This window comes from Tamandua tetradactyla, chromosome 7, assembly GCF_023851605.1.
Source record: "Tamandua tetradactyla isolate mTamTet1 chromosome 7, mTamTet1.pri, whole genome shotgun sequence".
In the NCBI taxonomy this organism is placed as follows: Eukaryota; Metazoa; Chordata; class Mammalia; order Pilosa; family Myrmecophagidae; genus Tamandua; species Tamandua tetradactyla.
In genome coordinates this window covers 8,094,620-8,115,020 of record NC_135333.1, presented here as the reverse complement: position 1 = coordinate 8,115,020, position 20,401 = coordinate 8,094,620, and the positions used below count along the sequence as shown (strand labels likewise).

The 20,401-nt window shown below is 36.9% G+C and overlaps 1 protein-coding gene across 1 annotated transcript in view; it reads right to left on the bottom strand.

Annotated features, from left to right (window-relative positions):
• The window catches only part of RYR2 (ryanodine receptor 2), a 779,580-nt gene that overhangs the window by 509,773 nt on the left and 249,406 nt on the right, over positions 1-20,401 (bottom strand). The gene's annotated exons all lie outside the window — the stretch shown is intronic.

Here is a 20,401-nt window from a genome sequence, read left to right as displayed (position 1 = left end):
ACATTTTCAAGTTATCTTTTCCTTCACCTTAATTTTGTTCTCACGTCTTATTACTGAGACAGGTAATTTTTAAAACTTCAATTTCACAATGTGCGTGCTCTCAAGTCATATGAGAAATGCTATGTGTACGCTTTACATTACAGGTACTTCAAAACACTCAGCTCAGATCACAACATAAAACTAAAAACTGCAGCCCAAGCATGTACACCTCCCTTGCTCATATACATTTACTAGAATTAGTATTATTTACCCAGGCATAATTAAGTCAGAAAAAGTGATTCAGTCTGTCTAAACGATGACGTATGCTGCCCAGAATAGTACCCAAAAAAACCCAGGCAGGAGGTTAATAATTTTTCTTATATATATGAAGACAACACCAACTTTATCAGGATCTGTGAACTTTGGTACAGGTAACAAATCTTAAGCTAGCAGCTTCTTTTAAACAAACAAACTTGTCTTTATTCTCCTCTGCCTGGTGAACACCTAATCTTAGGGAAAATAATTGCTCAGGATTCAGCACAAGGCAGCATCTGGCTTTGTTGGCACTGGAAATGCTATGTAAAATCAATTAGGTTTCCAACTGAGGTATCCATCAAACCATTTGGCTTCCACAGATGTATCTGCCTAACTCACTTAAAAACCTATTGAAACATGTAATTACCTTAACTGAACTGTAACCAATAATTTGAGACTATTACAAGCCACCAAAGACCATCCCTCTTGTTATCACTATGTTGAAACAGCATCTCAAGAAGCCGCTCCATTTTAACGTCTTGTGCCCTCGCTCATGTGTCTCCTTCCTCATTCTGAAATAGCCGGCTCCAGGCCGCCTCATACGGCACGCCTACTCATTCTTGGAGGATGACGCCCCATTCATCCCGCGTTCCCTGTAAAATCCTCACAGAACTATCCAGGAATTAACCATTTCCACATGATATCACATGCATCTTTTTTTTTTTTTAAATTGGGCGCACAGTCCGGGAATCGAACCCGGGTCTCCCACATGGAAGGCGAGTGTTCTACCACTGCACCGCCCGTGCACCTATCACATGTATCTTTTAAATCAGCATTTATTTCACTAGGATTTACAATAATGTAAATTATATATATATATATCCCATTAAATACTTCCTGTGGTTAGAAGTCATTCCATATTTTTAAATCACAAATAAAAACATTTCCACTGTAGAAACTTCAAAATACTACAAAATCGAAAATTTTGTCTTGACAATTTTATACTAACTCTTCTTTTCAGACATGCACACTCTTGGCTTTTTGGTGTGATATTTCCTGGCCTTTATTTATGCATTTACACACACAAATATGCTCATATAGAAATAAATGGGTTGGTTTTGAGTGTTTTTTCCATTAAGAGTCTCACTGTGTACCAATTATCATTCTGAAATGTATTGCTATGTCTTGGAGAACACTGTCTGTCAGTAGACATATCTACCTCATTCATTCTTCATGACTGCTACAGAGTCCAGATATATCATGAAGTTTCCTACTGAATATTGTTTCAAGTTTTCTGCCATGCACCATTTTTATTCAGCTTATTACATTTCCGTGCACAACCCCGTCAACCTGTTAACCACAATTCACAAAGAAGAAAAGCTCAACTTTCAATGAGCCAACCTCAAACCATGATTTCATCTATTTCTAGAGAATTAAATAATTGTACATAAAGAGATACAGGTAGTTACGACTCTAATGACAGCTCTTCTTACATTTGGTTTTATTTTAGTAATCCTAGGTTTCTATTATGAAGATAAATTAATTCACTTCTTGACAATGCCTTTTTTTTGTTTGCTTGCTTTGATATGTTTGTTATACTTTCCTTTATGCGCTCCAAGTAACCAGGGGAATAGCAAAAAAGGCATCTCAAACTGTATTAATGATTTATTAAATCTTGATAGTTTGAAAACAAAAGGAAATGAGCAGGGGACTGTATCAGGGAACAGGTTCAATAAATAACCAGCCAAGTGACATTAGGTAAGTCAGTCTGAACTTCCCCATCTGTTGAGTGGAAAAATATTTATCCTATTTCAAAAAATCACTTGAGATTCAAATAAGAAAACCAATGTAAAAGTACATCCTAAACTGTAAAATGCCACAAAGATATAATATTATCTGCCTGATTTAAGACAGCCCTAAATTAGATTGAAAGCTCAGAATTGCTAGATGTAAATTAAGAGAAAAGCTGCTCTTCTACAGAGAAATGTCAGGACAGCAGACTTTAAAACAGAGCAGCTGGTACCAAATTAAGGCAGGTTTGTTTTTGCTCAGTCACCCGTCTGTGAGTGGCCTTTGGCAAGGCAGTATAACTTCTTCCTAAACTGTGGAGACATTAGACTCTATCTTTCCCAGAAGATAAAGTGTTTTGTTTTATTTTTTAATTTACCACAGAGACCATGTACCAGGAAAAATTTCACCTGCCAGATAAGGAATAATACCCTTTAAATTCTTTCTATTCTATAAGGACAAAGAAACCATGGTGGGAAAGAAATATCCAGGCAGGACAGAAGGGGGAAATGTTAGTTCACTTTTTCCTCTTCTTGCTTCTTTAAAACACCGAACATAGGATTTTATCCTATTCCCAGGCTGGGAATGCGGCTATTTCCAGAGTTTCACACTTCTCTCCAGGAGTTGATAGTTGTGAGTAGTTTTTCTCACCTTATTCTTTTTCCCTTCATCCCACTTTGCACCAAAGGTTTACTTGAGTTTGCCGTTGGGAAGGAAAGATTTTCGCTGTGTCAATTAATTCTTCTAGATCAGTTTTTCTTTTTGAAAAGACAAGGCTAATGTGATGGCAACAGATGATATCTCTAGGGGCCCCAGGCTTAAAGCCTTTTAACCTCTTCAGACAAAAATCAAGTCATTCCTTTTGGCATTCTTAATGGCAGCATGGTCCAGGTGGGGAAGGATATATTAGCAGGTTATTAGCAAGACACGGCCCTACAAAGAGGCACAGCTGTGCCAATGTAGCTGTTAATTATGAAAACCCCTAGTGAATCAGTAGAGGTGTCTAACATTTGCTCAGTGTCCATTCTGCCCCCTGGTATACATCTGTTTTCATATCATGTCCTTTAAAGTTATAGGTAAATGGATATGCCGAGCCACATTACCTGTTTACAAATATTTTAGAATTCAAATGACTCCTATTTGTCAATGCAAAACTAGAAGGACACTAATATCGACTCTCCATTCCATTGGAACTCTGTCACTTTCATGTCACAACAGGAATGTTATCTCAGGTCAAATCTGCTGACACACATTTTGAGTGGAGCCATTGTCCGTGAGCACACAGGGCGTGGTGGTTAGAAAACAAAACGCTCCAAGAGAAATCAGAGGAGGGACTACTGCTATGAACTAAGCCTCCATATAAGATGAAGGTCTTCAAAATTCAGATGGGCAACCTAAGTTTTCATCTGATACAGCCTACTGCTTCTGAACATTATTAAGTCAAACCCATCTCAGGCAGACTAATTTCTGCCTATTATTCCTGATAACACATATCATCCACAATCTCAATAAAAGCTCAACAAACAACTCCCCGCACTGTAGGTAAAGGCCCACTTACCTAAGGCACATTTGCAAAACATAATTTCTAGTTATATAAATAAATCAGAATGATGTTCTGGGAAGTTATGCTCTAAATGAAAAAATCTACTATTGAAAAGGTTATGGAGTCTAATCACTAAATTCAGCAGTGCAGAGCTAGTTAACAGTTAGCAAACAAATTAATGCATGAACAAATAAGGAAAAAATTAAAAAATTAAAATTAAAAAAATTTATCTGAACCACTGTGATAGTTCAAGTAGCCACAAAATATTTCAAAGCAAGGTTTCACTCTCAACTCAAGGAATTTTGTTTGATTGTACCAATATGATATATTGGTTTGTCCATCTCGCATTGTCCTGATAACAGGGTTATAGTGATAAACAAGACAAAAACAATTTATAACCCACGCATCTGTTGAATGTCAGAAGCAGTGATGTCTCAGCTCTACTCTAGCAGAGCCAGGTAAACCACATGTTAGGAACAAAACTTGGAAGACCCTTCAGTGAAATTTTCTGATGATCAAAATAGTATTGCCTCGGGGTGGGGGTGGGGAGGCTATATAAGAAGTTTTAGGCAGAATGCATTCATATATTCACTGCCAAAAAGAGGATCTGGGACAAAAGTAACTTTCACAGTAGCCGAGTCAACCTAATAATAAGCAAAACGCCCTATGCCCAAACAGCCAGGGTCCCTGTCTCATAACCTGTTTAAAGGAGGCAGAACAGTTTCCACAAAGATGTGGTTGAAAGCAAACAATAGATTTTGACTTCCCTAGAGCTTCACAGAAAGTCCAAACGAGAACAAAAAAGAGATAACAGGAATTATGACTTCCAAATTAAGTTATGTAAGTGACAAGAAGATAACTTCATATTTAATTAACTATGCAATAAGTGCAGATTTAGCAAGGTAAAACCATACAATTACCAACCATCTCACCCTTTCAAGGTGTCTCATTCTATAAAACGTGCTGGATTAACTTCATCTAAATTAATGGAAAATGGCAAGCGCCTAATTAATTACTCAGTAATAGTCTGAACAAATCAAACTAGAATCAATTCAGTAATATTACTTGGAACCTCAGGCACTAGAAACTCCAAGTAAACTCAGGATGAGACAGTCAGCACCTTGGAATTCTTTTTTTTTTTTTTTTTAAACATTTGTTCCCCCTATTATTATTTTTATTCCATATGTTTTCCTCTTCTGTTGACAAGGTAGACAAAAGGAGCATCAGACACAAGATTTTCACAATCACACAGTCACATTGTGAAAGCTATATCATTATATAATCATCATCAAGAAACATGGCTACTGGAACACAGCTCTACATTTTCAGGCAGTTCCCTCCAGCCTCTCCATTACATCTTGAATAACAAGGTGATATCTACTTAATGCATAAGAATAACCTCCAGGATAACCTCTCGGCTCTGTTTGGAATCTCTCAGCCATTGACATCTTGCCTCATTTCACTCTTTCCCCTTTTGGTCGAGAAGGTTTTCTCAATCTCTTGATGTCGAGTCTCAGCTCATTCTAGGATTTATGTCCCACATTGCCAGGAAGGTCCACACCCAGAGGTCCAACGTAGACAGGGGGAGGGTGGTGAGTTTGCTTGTTGTATTGGCTGGAGAGAGAGGCCACATCTGAGCAACAAGAGAGGTTCTCTTAGGGGTGACTCTTAGGCCTAAATTTTAAGTAGACTTGACCTACCCTTTGTGGGGTTAAGTTTCATATGAACAAACCCCAAGACTGGGGGCTCAGCCTATAGCTTTGGTTGTCCACTTTGCCCGTGAAAATATCAAGAATTCAACTTGGGGAAGTTGAATATTTCCCTGTTCTCACCATTCCCCGAAGGGGATTTTGCAGATACTTTTTTATTCACTGTTCAAATCACTCTGGGATTCATCGGGGCATCACTCTGGACAAACCAACAAAATCTCATGTCCTACTCAAGGTTCCATGTACTTATGGTGTTCAATTAAGCTGTCTACATAAGTTATATTAGGAAATACACTAGTCAAAATATAAATTTTGTACCAAATAAACATTTTGTGTTTTAGTCTCACACATAAGTTGAAATTTTAAAATATAAATTATCATCTATTTTCAGCACCCTGCAGTAATGACGTTCCTTTGTTCTTCCTCATGCAAAAACATTTTTAAAATTGGTACATTTAGTCACTATCATTATACACTCTAGGCATTCCTATATTATACCATCTCAATCTTTATCATCTATCTTTCTTTCTGATTTCAATTAGCACCTTGGAATTCTTAATAATTAGGAGCACACGCATTAGCGTGGAATTTCTATGGAGTTTCACAAATATATAAAATAGCCATACAGATACAAGTATGTAAATAATAACTGCTATATCACTTTTTAAGTATCCTCTGTGTCCTATTTCTCACAATAACCCTACATGGTAAGTCTTATTATCCCCACTTCAGAAATGAGTCAACAGAGAGCCTGAAAATTAAACAACTTGCCCCAAACCAGAATCTACTAAAAGGCATACCTAGTCAGCCTAAAACCATACCAGAATGCCTCCCCTCAAAGTCCTATCAGGCTTGTTCTCAGTTGGTTTGTTTTTATTTTGTTTTCCTGAACGTTTGCAGAAGTATTTAAAGTTGACAAAAATTACTGTTGAAAACAGCAGTAAACCTGCTCCAAAAGACCTCACACAGAGATTTGGAGTGAAAACCCCAAACTCCAGGTCTTTAGTTTGAAGGATCTTTTAGAAACTCAGAGCCTGGTGTGACCCCGCTGGGATGAATGTACTAGCAGGAGTAAAAGTACACTAAGGTATTAAAACAGTGATCCTATCTGGATGGACGTGTTATGGGTCTGTTTGGATCAGGGATCTCCCCCTTGCTGTCTGTAAGTGGGGGGGCACCACTGAAAAGGGAAGCTAAGGAGATACAATCACTTTCTGGCTGAAGAATTTTGATGGGTGAGGAATACAGAAGAATTAGACAACAATGTAAGTACAGATTATGAGATCCAGAAATGTTCTATGCGACTGAAACTAGAACTGTATTTGTGAGTCTTGATCTTGATTTACCTTTGGTCAGCCTGGACATACTTCAGAGTCCTACTAATCCATATATACTATAAACGTTATCATTGAAGAACTCAAATACAGCTGGGGTAACCCATCACATCTGACACATAATTGGAGTTAGAAGAGATCCACGTGTAACATGAAACGAAATCAAAGATTATTTTAACAGCTGGGAACGTGATCAACTACTGTCATGGCATGAAAGTTTGTTACATTCAAGGACCAATTCAAGAAAGATAAAAAGGTTTATGTGTTACATTTTAGAAAGAAATTCTGGATCCTAATCCTTTGGCCAAGTGTTTGTTAAATCCTTTTGCCAAAGAGCAAGTGAGATAATATTGGCAAACACAGCCATTTCAGAACACTGGAAGGTGGCCAAAGATGTACAAAAACCTGCTAAATGTTTATGCTAGAAAGCTGCTGACCTCTGAATAAAAACAGAGTCTGTTTCTGAGGCTACTCCTATCACCCCCTCTGACACCCGTGGACACAGGTTCTGCAAGGATATGCTGGGGGTAGGCTGTGAGAACCAGTAGCTGTGTCACCCATGCACAGAGGCACTGTTTGTGAAAAATGACACTTTCCAGCAAGGCCCCAAAGCTCTCCCAGCCTGACTCAGCGTATACTGAGAAAGTTGCAGGCATATGCAGTGAAAGAGGCCCCAAGCTGTTCACAGACTCCTAGCTAAACCCAAAGCTGACACAAGCACATAAAAGATAATAAAGGACCAAAAAGAAATTAAAAGCCAAGGAAGACTTAAAAAACCTATCCTTTGAACACACTTCCCTACTCAGAGATCCAGGAGCAGATGACTAGAAGTATCTGAGCACACCCCCAGCATCAACACCTGCTGACCCCTAACTTATGCAAGAAATGGGGGCAAACCCTAGGAAAACAGGTAAAAAAATAAAATGAGAGTATTTTTAAATTGAGCAGACATATTACGGGCTGCACATCACAAGTGAGACAAAATTCACTAATTTAGCCCAGGAAAGCCATCAGGAAAAAGAAAAACCTACAACCACGAACAAAAAACCTGCAAAAGAAACCTTCAGAAAGGCAATATCTGAATTTCAAGATGCTACAACATAACCACAATGTTTAGTTTCAATTAAAAAATTGTGACATGCAAAAAGAGAAACAGAAATGTTTGACCCACACTGAGAGGAAAAAATAGTCAATGGAAACGATCTGTGAGTAACCCCAGATGTCGGATTTAGCAGACCAAGGCTTCAAAAATCAGTTTTTATAAATATGTTCAGAGAACTAAAGGGAACTATGTTTAGAGAATTAAAGGAAAGTATTATAACAATGAATCAAAAGTAGAGAGTCTTATAAAGTTGATAGTTCTTTCGTTTTAAAGAAACAAATGGGAATTCTGGATTTGAAGAGCAAATCATTGAAATTAAAAAGAATCACTAAAGGAGTTCAACAGCAGATTCAAAATGAAAGAAGAAATAATCAGTGAGCTTCAAGATAAATCAACAGAAATTATCCAATGTAGTACAAGAGAAATAGCATCAAAGAAAAAAGAACAGAGCCTTATAAACCTGTGAACATCAAATGTATCAATGCACAAATCATGGGAATCCCAGAAAGAGAAGGAATGGTCTTTCCTGAGTACACACCAGCTCCAAACCAGCACACCTATATATATGTATATATTCTTAACTCAATAATACTGTATTATTATAACTGCTTTATATAATTTTAGGCTTTTTAAAGGAGTTAACAGAAGAAAAGAATAAAATATATTCTTAAAAACATATTTAAGAAATAATAGCTTAAAACTACCAAAGAAAGAAAACATATTTAAGAAATAATAGCTTAAAACTACCAAAGAAAGAAAACATATTACCACAAAACCCAAGTAGAATAACTACAATGAGATCCAAACTAAGACACATTATAATAGAACTGCTTAAAGACAAAGACAAAGAAAGAGAAAATCTTTAAAGCAGCAAGAGAAAAATAACATCATCTTATGCAGGGGAGAATAAAAATGATTAATATCTGAATTTTCACTTGCAAGGAGGAAAGCCAGAAGGCAGTAGGATGACACATTCAAAGAGTTTAAAGGGGGATAAAAACTGTTGGGTAGTGTGACTGTTTGAAACTATTCATGTAACCTAGAAAAGCCCATATTTTAATCCTAATCAATCTTGTGGGAGCAACTGTTTTAATTCCTATTCAATAATGTGGGTTGGAAACTCGATTAGCTCATCTCCGCAGAGATATGACTTGTGGGTCATAACCTTTCATTAGAGGGAGATGTGACTCCACCCATTCCAGGTGGGTCTTGATTAGTTTGCTGGAATCCTTTAAAAAGAGGAAGCATTTAGAGAAAGCTTCAGAATGACAAGAGCCAGAGACCATGAAACCAGAGATCTTTGGAGATGGGGAAGGAGGACACTCCAAGGGGCTTCATGAAACAGGAGGCCTGGGGAGAAAGCTAGCAGACGTCACCATATTCACCATGTGCCTTTCCATTTGAGAGAGAAATCCTGAGCTTCATCGGCCTTTCTTGAGTGAAGGTGACCTCTTGTTGGTGCCTTAATTTGGACATTTTTGTGGAATTGCTTTAATTGGGACATTTTATCAGCCTTGGAGCTGTGGGCTTACACCTTAATAAATTCCCCCTTTTGAAAGCCATTCTGTTACTGGTATATTGCATTCTGGCAGCTAGCAAACTAGAACAAGTAGGAATTTCATATGCAGCTACACTGTCTTTCAAAAAAAAATGAAAATCAAAAAATATATATATATTCCCAGAGAAACAAAGACTGAAATCTTTGCCTTGCCTTACAAACAAATACTTTGCCTTACAAAACATCCTAAAGGAAGTCCTTCAAAACTTCCTTCAAATTCAAAGAAAGAAAAAAAAACACTAGAACTGGAAAATACGTGGGTTAATATAAGAGGCCTTAGAAATAGTTTCCTCATTTCTTCTGTGAATTCCTTTAAAACACCTAAAACTATATAAAGCAATTATAACAACACAGTATTATTGAGTTAAGTATATATATATATAGGTGCACTGGTTTGGAGCTGGTGTGTACTCAGGGAAGCCCATGCCTCTGGGGGCAAACCTAGCGTGGGTGGGACCTTTTAGTTCAGTTGAGATGTGACTCAGTCCATACATGGTGGGGTTTAATCCAGTACTAGGGCACTTTTTTTTTTTTAACTTTTTATTGTATAGTATAACATACATAAAGCAAAGAAAGAAAAAAGCAATAGTTTCAAAGAACTCTTCAACAAGTAGTTACAGGACAGATCCCAGAGTTTGTCATGGGCTACCATAACATCCTCTCAGATTTTTCCTTCTAGCTGCTCCAGGTTATAGGAGGCTAGAAGGCTTGAATATTTTTTTATCACCACAATCGTCTTTTTTTTTCTTTCTTTTTTGTGAAAAATAACACATACCCAAAAAAGCAATTAATTTCAAAGCACAGCACCACAATGAGTTGTAGAACATATTTCAGAGTTTGACATGGGTTACAATTCCACAATTTTAGTTTTTACTTCTAGCTGCTCTAAGATACTGGAGGCTAAAAGAGATATCAATTTAATGATTCAGCAGTCATACTCGTTTGTTAAATCCTGTCTTCTCTGTATAACTCCACCATCACCTTTGATCTTTCTATTCCTCTCTTTAGGAGTATTTGGGCTATGGCCATTCTAACTTTTTCATGTTGGAAGGGCCTGTCACTAATATGGGGTAAAGGGATGGAACTAGCTGATGTTCTGGAGAGGATGGGCCCTCTAGGTTATCAGGTCCAGGGACCCATCTGGAGGATATAGGTTTCTGGAAAGTTACTTTAGTGCATGGAACCCTTGTGAATCCTATATATTGCCCTAGGTGTTCTTTAGGATTGGCTGGAGTGATCCTGGTTGGAGTGTGGCAGGTTATGATAGGTAGCAATGTCTAACTGAAGCACGCATAAGAGCACCCCCCCCCCAGTAATCTCTCAACTCTATTTGAACTCGCTTTTTCACTAATACTTTACCAGTTATACTTCTTTTCCTTCTTTTGGTCAGACTGGAATTCTTGATGCCATGGTGCCAGGGCCGGATTCATCCCTGGGAGTCACCTCCCATGTCACCAAGGAGACTTTCACCCCTGGATGTCATGTCCCTCGTAAGGGGAGTGGCAATGATTTCACTTGTAGAGTTGGGCTTAGAGAGAATGAGGCCACATCTGAGCAACAAAAGAGGTCCTCCAGAACTAACTGTTAGGCACACGTATAGGTAGGCTAAGCTTCTCCGCTACCTACATAAGCTTCACAAGAGTAAGCCTCAAGATCAAGGGTATGGCCTATTGATTTGGGTGTCCCTAAATTTTGACACAGCATCAGGGGATTTCTTGGTGGTCAAGTTTAATAGTTTCATATTTTTTCCTCCCATCCCTCAAGGGTCTCTGCCAACACTTTTTGATTATCGCTTAATATATTCTAGGATTATCCAGGCATTACATTAAGCTATACAGGATTAAAGGACCTCTTTCTTATTCTGGGCTCCCTGTGTTTCAGTTGTTCAAATGAGCTGTACAGACAGGCTAAGTTAGATTATGTGCTACAGAAAAATTCAGTTCTGGACAAAATAAACCTTTTTTCCTTTGGTCTCCAAGAGTATGTATGTGTAGTTCTAAAATATAGACATTGTCTTCCTTACCCCTGTGTTCTGAATTACTTTAACCCCAACCTGATCGGCTTCATTCTCATGTCTAAATATCAGGTTATATAAATATACATATATATAACACAACCTCTCAAAATTCAAAAATAATAATTACCACTTCGGGCTAAATGTATCTGCTATCAAAAGGCAAAGAATGTCATATTGGATTAAAAAAGAATACTACCCAACTATATGTTCTCTGTAAGAAAAAAAAAAGTCCAGATTTAAAACCATAAATAAGGTGAATGTGAAAAGGATGGAAAAAATACTCCATGATGACAGAGCTGAAATAGCTATGTTAACACCACACAAAAAAAGTGTTTAAGGCAAGAAATATTACTGCCAGTGTTATTAGGCAATGGAAGAACAGAGAGGGGAAGTAAGAAGAGGAAGAGACAAAGGAGGACAGAGGGAGGGAGAAATCAAAGGCTTCCAGACTGGAAAGGAAGAAGAAAAATTTTATTTTCAAATGTCATGGTCATTTACTTAGAAAATCCCAATACACAAAATGACTAGTGCAAAAATTCTTTATAGAAAAGTTGCCAACACAAAAAATCGACTGCTATTCCAAATACAAATGAACAATCTGAAAATGAAACTCAGAAAGCAATGCCATTCACAATAGCATCCATAAGAAAAGAAATTATATATTTTAAAAATAATTAGGAAATTAAATATCTGAATCTATGTTTAAACATTTTTATTTATTATTTCACCAAAGACAGCCACAATTTGGGGCTGGAACTTCAAAAAAAAAATCTATATGACTAGTATTAGCCATGATGCTGTGCCTTTCAACAGATTTTACTTAAGCCCCTTCTGAGGGAGACAACATATTGGTTTGATCAACCTTGTCAACTACTGAGTAGCAAGAAGTCGACTGTGCAATATATTCCTTAAAACAGAAGTTTTCCATTGCATACAAGATGGACAACACTGATTTTAGCCAAAAAAAAACTCCTCAGTCCGGTTTTTAAAACATTTATGAACCACTTTCCTTTTCTTGCTAATAACCAAATAAGTGATATAACTTTCATTAGAAGCATAAATTTCATTAGAAAATGCCCCTCTCAGTAGCCTTGGCAGAAACCTTCACTGTCCCCTCGCATTTTCTCGCAGGCACAATAAATTGATTAGCAGTTTTTTGCCATCCAGGATCACAAGACCAGCTCCAGAGAGAATGGTGACAGGGTGACCAGACATATGTCTGTCATAACTGATAGTTCCAGGGAAGAGATAATGGCATGAAATGGAGAGTTTAAAAAATTAAACTAAACCGAGGTGAACCAGGGCAAAAGATGAACTTGAGGTATAGTACTAAAGGGGAGGGGAAAAAAGGAATTGATCGCTGACTGGAAAGAGAAGATAAAGGAGGAGCTGGATATTAAGTCATGGTTTTAACCTGAAATACTGAACAGATGATGTTCACATTATCTGAAATAAGGAACACAGAAAGAGAAGCAGATTTGAGGAGGAAGATAATACATACTCACTGAGGGCACATCAAGTTTAGGTTTCAGGGGGACATCATGAGCCGCTGTGTGTGGCGGGGGCAGGTCGGACATGCCATAGAGATGCACACCTGGTTCACAGGACATGAATATCTTCCACACTGAGATGAAAAATAGCTAATGCTTTGAAAAACTGTCATGTTCCAGTCCTCAGTCATTTACTGCCTAAAATTCATAACAACCTTTCAAAATAAGTGCTATTTTTTAAGGGAGGGAATGGAAGAGATTATCAAGGGAAGACAGAAAAGACAGCCTCCCATTGACCATAGGGAAATGTGGGATGAAGGGATTAAGGGAGAAGCTGGAAGGAAAAACAAAGAGCTCAAGTGGAGTAACAGGTCAATGATGCAGGGTGTGGTAGTTAGGTTCAGGTGTCAACTTGGCCAGGTGAAGGTGCCTAGTTCTATTGCTGTGGACATGAGCCAATGATACGTGAACCTCATCTGTTGCTGATTACATCTGCAGTCGGCTAGGAGGCATGCCTGCTGCAATGAAGGATGCTTGATTTAATTGGCTGGTGCCTAAATGAGAGCGCACAACGTAGCACAGCCCAAGCAGCTCAGCATACCTCATCTCGGCACTCGCAGCTCAGCCTAGGCTTTTGGAGATGCAGAAAGGAATCACCCCGGGGAAAGTTGTTGGAACCCAGAGGCCTGGAGAGAAGGCCAGCAGAGATCACCCTGCGCCTTCCCATGTAAGAAAGAACCTCAGATGAAAGTTAGCTGCCTTTCCTCTGAAGAACTAACAAAATAAATCCCCTTTTATTAAAAGCCAATCTGTCTCTGGTTCATTGCATTCCTGCAACTAGGAAACTAGAACACAGGGAAACACAAAAAGAGATTTTCAAAGCTAATTCTAAAGGAAGGTCAAATGTGATGAGGAAATCAGATGCTAAGGACATATCTGTAACTAGAAATCGAGCAAAAAAAACCCCTCTAATTCTCATATAAAAGGAAATTTTAAATTCAGTTTCCATTGTAATTTTTAAAATTTGTTTTTTTTATTTCCTCTGCTAACATTTTTAGTCTTTACAATTGCATGAACATCTGCTATAATTTCCCAGATAACTTCCCTCCAGTCCTTTGACTCTCCATCCATTTTCAGTCAATTCTACCTATTATCACTAAATTGACTTTCCCACAATATCACTTTAGACCTGTAAGGGGCTTAACAATCCCAACTAAAAAGTATTAGCAACCCTATCAGCTAAAATGTAAAGTCCAAGCTCCCCAGGCATTCATATTATGGTTTCAACCTAATTTTCCAGTCTGCACTCAAGCTTAATAAAATTAGGCCAAATTACATACCTCTCTTCAGGAACACATTTGCTTTTCTAATCTTTCTGCTTTGTCCAAAGACAAAAACTTCAAATTCAATTACTGCCTCATCCATGAAGCATTCCCTGATCACACAAACTGCCATCTATTATATGTATTTACATACAACTTATCTTTCACACTACTTGATAAGCTAAAGAGACTCTGCTAGTCTCCGTAACACATTCCTTGTGACACATATTTTGTTGACCATTTTTAATAAGATTTCCTGTGTTTCATATTTAAAGTCTATTAAAGACAAACATAATTTTCATGACATGACACACATATCATCTCATCCCACAGAACAGCCATAAAAGGGAACACTGAAAAATATATTCATAAATAAGCCCTACACAACTACGTGTAGAAAAACCCATAAAATCTAAAGTAAAACAATTAGAACTAATAAATGAGTACTGCAAAGTGGCAAGATACAAGATCAATATGCAAAAATCCGTTGTGTTTCTACATGCCAGCAATGCACAAGTTGACAAGGAAATTAAGAAAAAAATTAATTTACAGTAACAAATGAAAGAATAAAATATTAAGGAATAAATTTAACCCAGGGCATAAAAGATGTATACACAGAAAACTACAAAATAGTACTAAAAGAAATCAAGGACGACCTAAATATAGTTAAGATGTCAAATCTTGATACCTAGCCCATGCACTTCCTAAAAAAGATGTCAATTCTATACAAACTGACAAAAAAGAATCAATGCAATACCAAGTAAAATCCCAGCAACTTACTTTAGAGAAATAGAAAAACAATAATCATATTTATTTGGAAGGGCAGGGTTCCCCAAGCTAAATATATCTTGAAAAAGAAAAATGAACTGAGGTCTCTTCACTTCATGTTGAAGCATATTACGAAGCTAAAGTGGTCAAAAGAGCATGGGACTGGTATAAAGATAGATACAGTGACTAATGGAATTGACTTGAGTGTTCAGAAACAGACCCTCTCATCTATGGACAATTGATCTTTGATAAGGCAGTCAACCCAATTCACCTGGGACAGGGCAGCCTCTTCAATAAATGGTGCTTAGAGAACTGGATAGACATATCCAAAGGAATGGAAGAGGACGCCAATCTCATACCCTACACAAAAATAAACTCAAAATGAATCAAAGACCTAAACATTAGAGCTAAGACCATAAAATATTTAGAAGAAAATGTAGGGAAATATTTAACGATCTTGTGATAGGAGGTGGTTTCCTAGACCTTACACCCAAAGTACAAGCGATGAAAGAAGAAACAGAAGGATAGGATCTCCTCAAAACTGAACACTTTTGCACATCATAAGACTTTGTCAGAGAAGTAAAAAAGGCAGCCTTTGCAATGGGTGACAATATTTGGATATCACATATCAGGTAAGAATTTAATATGCAGAATATTTAAAGAGATTCTATAACTCAACAACAAAAAGACAAACAACCCAATTATAGAATGGGCAAAAGACATGGACAGATATTCTTCCAACAGGAAATTATAAATGGCTCAAAAACATATGGAAAGATGCTGAACTTCACTTGTGATTAGGGAAATGCAAATCAAGACCACAATGAGATATCTCATAACCACTAGAATGGCCATTATCAAACAAAAAAAGAAAAGAAAGCAGAAAACTGCAAGTGTGGGAGAGGATATGGAGAAATAAGTATACTAATTCATTATTGTGGGAATGTAGAATGGTGCAGCCTCTCTAGAAGGCAGTTGGGCAGTTCCTCAGGAAGTTAAATATAGAATTTCCATATGATTCAGCAATCCCATTACCAGGTATATATTTGGAGGAACTGAAAGCAGGGACATAAATAGACATTTTCACACTGATGTTTATAGCGGCAATATTCACAATTGCCAACAGATGGAAATAGCTCAAATGTCCATCAATGGATGAATGGCTAAACAAACAGTAGCTTATCCATAGGATGGAATATTATATAGTTTTAAGACAGAATAAAGTCATGAAGCATGCAGCAGTGTGGATGAACCTTGAGGAAATTATGTTGAGTGAAATAAGCTAGAAACAAAAGGACACATACTATATGGGCTCACTAATATAAACTAACTGTAATGAACAAATTCTGACAGTTAAAGAACACAGATTACCAGGAAAGAGAAAGAGGGTAGAGACTGGGCACTCGATGCTTAAGAAGTACAGAATGTTCAAGAGTTGATTTTAGAAATCCAGAAATGGATAGCACAATATATGTGATGGTTCTGCAAAACTGTAAGTATAATGAACAAAGCTGAAGGTGAGTATGGTTGAAAGAGGAAGGCTAGCATCATGGACAACAGAAGGAAAGTTAGAGGATAAAAACTGGAACTGTAAAATTTAGTGAAACCCAGAGCGGATAGTGACAGTGATTAAATGCACAAATATAAGAAAGTTTTTACTTGAGGGAGAACAATTGAAGGTCACCATTGTAACGTGTTAAAAATGGAATGGCACAAGGAAAAAATACAATGAATTCACTAGGGACTAGGGTTAGCAGTAACATTGTAGTGTTCTGTCATTAATTGCAACAAAAGTAATACACCAAAGCTAAATGTCATGAGAGGGATATAACAGAGGGGTATGGAATTCTTACTGATGTAGCTGTTTCTCTTTTTTCTTTTTCTTTTTCTTCTCTTTTTCTTTCTTTGTGAAAGAAATGAATATGTTCTCATACAGTTTGTGGGGGCAGATGCATAGTTATGTAATTAAACCGTAGGGAGATATAACAGTGCAGCCCCTCTGGAGGGCAGTGTAGTGGTTCCATAGGAGGCTAAATGTAGGGTTGCCACATGATCCTCCAACTCCATCATTAGACAACGGCTTGGGAGAACTGAAAGCTGGGACACAAATAGGCATTTGCACACTAGTGTTTATGGTGGCACTTTTCACAATTTGCAATGGATGGAGGTGACCTAAGGATACACTGACTGATAAATGGAAGAGAAAACTGTGGTATATGCATACAAAGAAATGAACCAATGCAGGAAGGAATGAAGTTGTGTGGCATGCAATTCGGAGAATGAAACGAGGACATTATGTTGAGTGAAATAAGCCAGGAAAAAAAAGGACAAATAATATATGGTGTCTCATTAATATAAACTAACTATAATGAGCAAACTCTGAGAATTGAATTCGACTGCATGGGTTATCAGTGGACAGTAAGTGGGCAGAGATTGGGCAATTGATAATTAAGGACTACAGAATGTTCAAATAAGGCTCACTGTAAAGGTTCCTAGATTGTTACAGCAGTCACATCTATTCCTGAGTTTTTACTGTTATTTCTAAATTCTGAGAAGCTGTGCTCTTTGTTTATATCCTTGGAAGTTTTCTGAAACATTGAGTATCTGTGTGAAACCTGAGATTCAGAATTAGAGTTCTGCAGCTCTAAAAGTTTGCATTACTCCATACAGCAACTGTTAAAGAAGCTGAAAAAGAAATCAGACTCCAATTAAAAATATGAAGGTAATGGACCTGGCTAGAACTAAGGTAAATCAGAATAAAGGGTAAAGGATGATATTGTCTGTATTTTAAAACTTCAACCTCTGTGGGAGACAAAAAGAAGAGATGTTTATTTAGTTTGAATCTCAAATTTTCTGTAGCACACTATCTAATGTAGCCTTTCTGTTCAATTCATTTAAACAGCCTAATTACATGGAACTTCAAATAGGGAATGAGATCTTAAAAAATAATAATATAGGTTAATGTCACACTCAGATACATTCCAGAGTATTTCAGGCAAAAAATAAAAATGTATTAGCAAAAACGTTGAAGGCCTGGGGATAAAGGCAGAATTATTAAACTTCCTCACTGGCAGTATGCCTGAGAGGTATTCTCTCAGGCATTAGGGGATCCCAATTTAGTAAGTTAAGCCCTCAATATTGAGGCTTGCCCTTATGAAGCTTAGTTTTGCAATGGCAAAGCTAGGACTGCATGTAATTATATCTAAGAAAACCCTTAAGAGAACCTCTTTAGTTGCTCTAACATGTCCACTCTCTTTAAACCAACTCTACAAATAAACTCCCTTCCATCCCCCCCACCCTTCATGTGGGACATGACTCCCAAGGGTGAGCCTGGCCCTGGCATCATGGCCCTGAGAATGACCAAAAGAGGGAAAAGAAATGGAATAAAATAAAATTTCAGTGGCTAAGAGATTTCGTATAGAGTCAAGAGGCCATTCTGGAGGTTAGTCTTATGCAAGCATTAGCCAGATATTTCCAAATAGCACAGTATGCCACGCTTTAACCAACAGTATCCCTGAAAACCCAAAGTAGTGCCCTGAGCTCAATCTAAGTCTCTATAAAAGTTTTTTTTTTCTCAGTATGTTTATTTTCCCAGAAATTTAAAGCCTCCAGATGGATCCTAGGCCAGATAAGTTTTGAAACCCAGAGATACCAGTCTCTCCAGTAACAACAAGGTTCATTCCACTACCCCAGAAGGTCAAGAGCCCCTTCCAACATGAAGAAGTTAAATTGGTCACTGCCCAGCTAACCCTAAAGATTGAAAGACCAAATAAGAGGAAGGAGGTATAACAGAGAAATTAGGATTTAACAAATGACTAAGACTACTGACTCATTATATAGATACATCTTTCCAGAGTTTAGTGTTTTAGAATAGCCAGAAGGAAATACCTGAAGTTGCTGAACTGTAATCCAGTAGCCCTGATCTTTGATAATGATTTTATCACTACATCAAAAAAAAAAGTCAGTTGCCCATGCTTGAATCAATCTACTTCTCGATGTTTTGTTCCACTGATATATATATATATATATATATGATGGATTGCAATACTATGGATATGTGATGTATGTGTTTTTTTCTTTTTTTTTTCTTTTCTTTTCTTTCTTTTTTTTTTGTTTCTTTTTCTGGAGTAATACAAATGTTCTGAGAATGATCATGGTGATGAATACACAGTTATGTAATGATACTGTGAACCACTGATTGCATACTTTGGATGGATTGTATGGTGTAAAGATATCTCAATAAAATACAGTAAGATTTTCAAAATATATATAATTATAAATAACTCTTAGGGAATAATTAAAAGTTAAATTAATCTTAAAATGTTACTAATGAATTTTGCATCATGTAGGTATGGTTTTTTTTTGGAAGGGAAACATACATTGAGATATCAAAACAAGTAATATTTCCATAATGTTCTAAAAATTCTGACTTAAGCTGATCTTGAAAAATTCATTAAAATCTTCACAGAATCAAAAGACTGAAAAATCAAAATTTTCTGCAGAAAGTTTAATAGCAATTTCTAGGGCTATTCCACTGCAAGAAATTAAAGCATACACACCCTATCCTTTAACATATAGGTGACTAATCTGAAATATCTCATGGATCTTTACAGGACTAAAATCCCTTGGTAAAAAAATAGCACAGCTCTAAATATTTTATTTGACAAATACCACAATAGAATCTAATAGTTGATGTCAGGTTTAATTCTAGGAGAGAGATTTAATAACATGGTCAGCTATTAAAATGCCAACCACCTCGTTTCTCCAATTTATATTAATTTCATCCACATTACCCAACAGTCGATGCTTATGGCCAAAAGTGGTTAAAGAAAGAACGACATGATCAGTTTTGGGTATCTGCTGAAGTGTACCTTTGCAAGAGCAATTTAATTTCCTGCAGAAATCAATTTCATTTTCTTTTATGACAAAGCACCAGGTCATAAAGACAAGTACAGAGTAAGAGCTATAATATATCCAGGGCTTCAGTAAAGCCGTCATTTCTATTCAGCAAGACGGTCTCATCTTTCAGCATTAAACAGCCCAACTTTGTTTCCATTTATGATAGACCTGTAACAATAACCAACTTCAGTAACTCACAATGAATTCATACACACTTAATGCAACCAACATTCATTTGTCATAGTACGTGCAGATTAGGATTAGCAAACCGAGCATCTGCAAGGCTAGTACTACACTTTACATACACAACTTCGAAGCGTAAGTTATTAAAAAGCCATAAACACAGTTTTAAAGGATAGCATTACAAACTCAACTACTTTTTGAATAATACTTTCTTTTCTTTTCATTTTTCTGGCTTCTTTTTAAAATTTTTTTATTAATAAAACCAATCAACATACAATATGAAAATTCTTTTTTCATCACATAGTTGTACATTCATCATCACAATCATTTCTTAGAACATTTGCATCAATTCAGAAAAAGAAATAAAAAGAAAACAGAAAAAAATTCATACATACCATACCCCTCACCCCTCCCATTCACTAATCACTAGCATTTCAATCTACTAAATTTATTT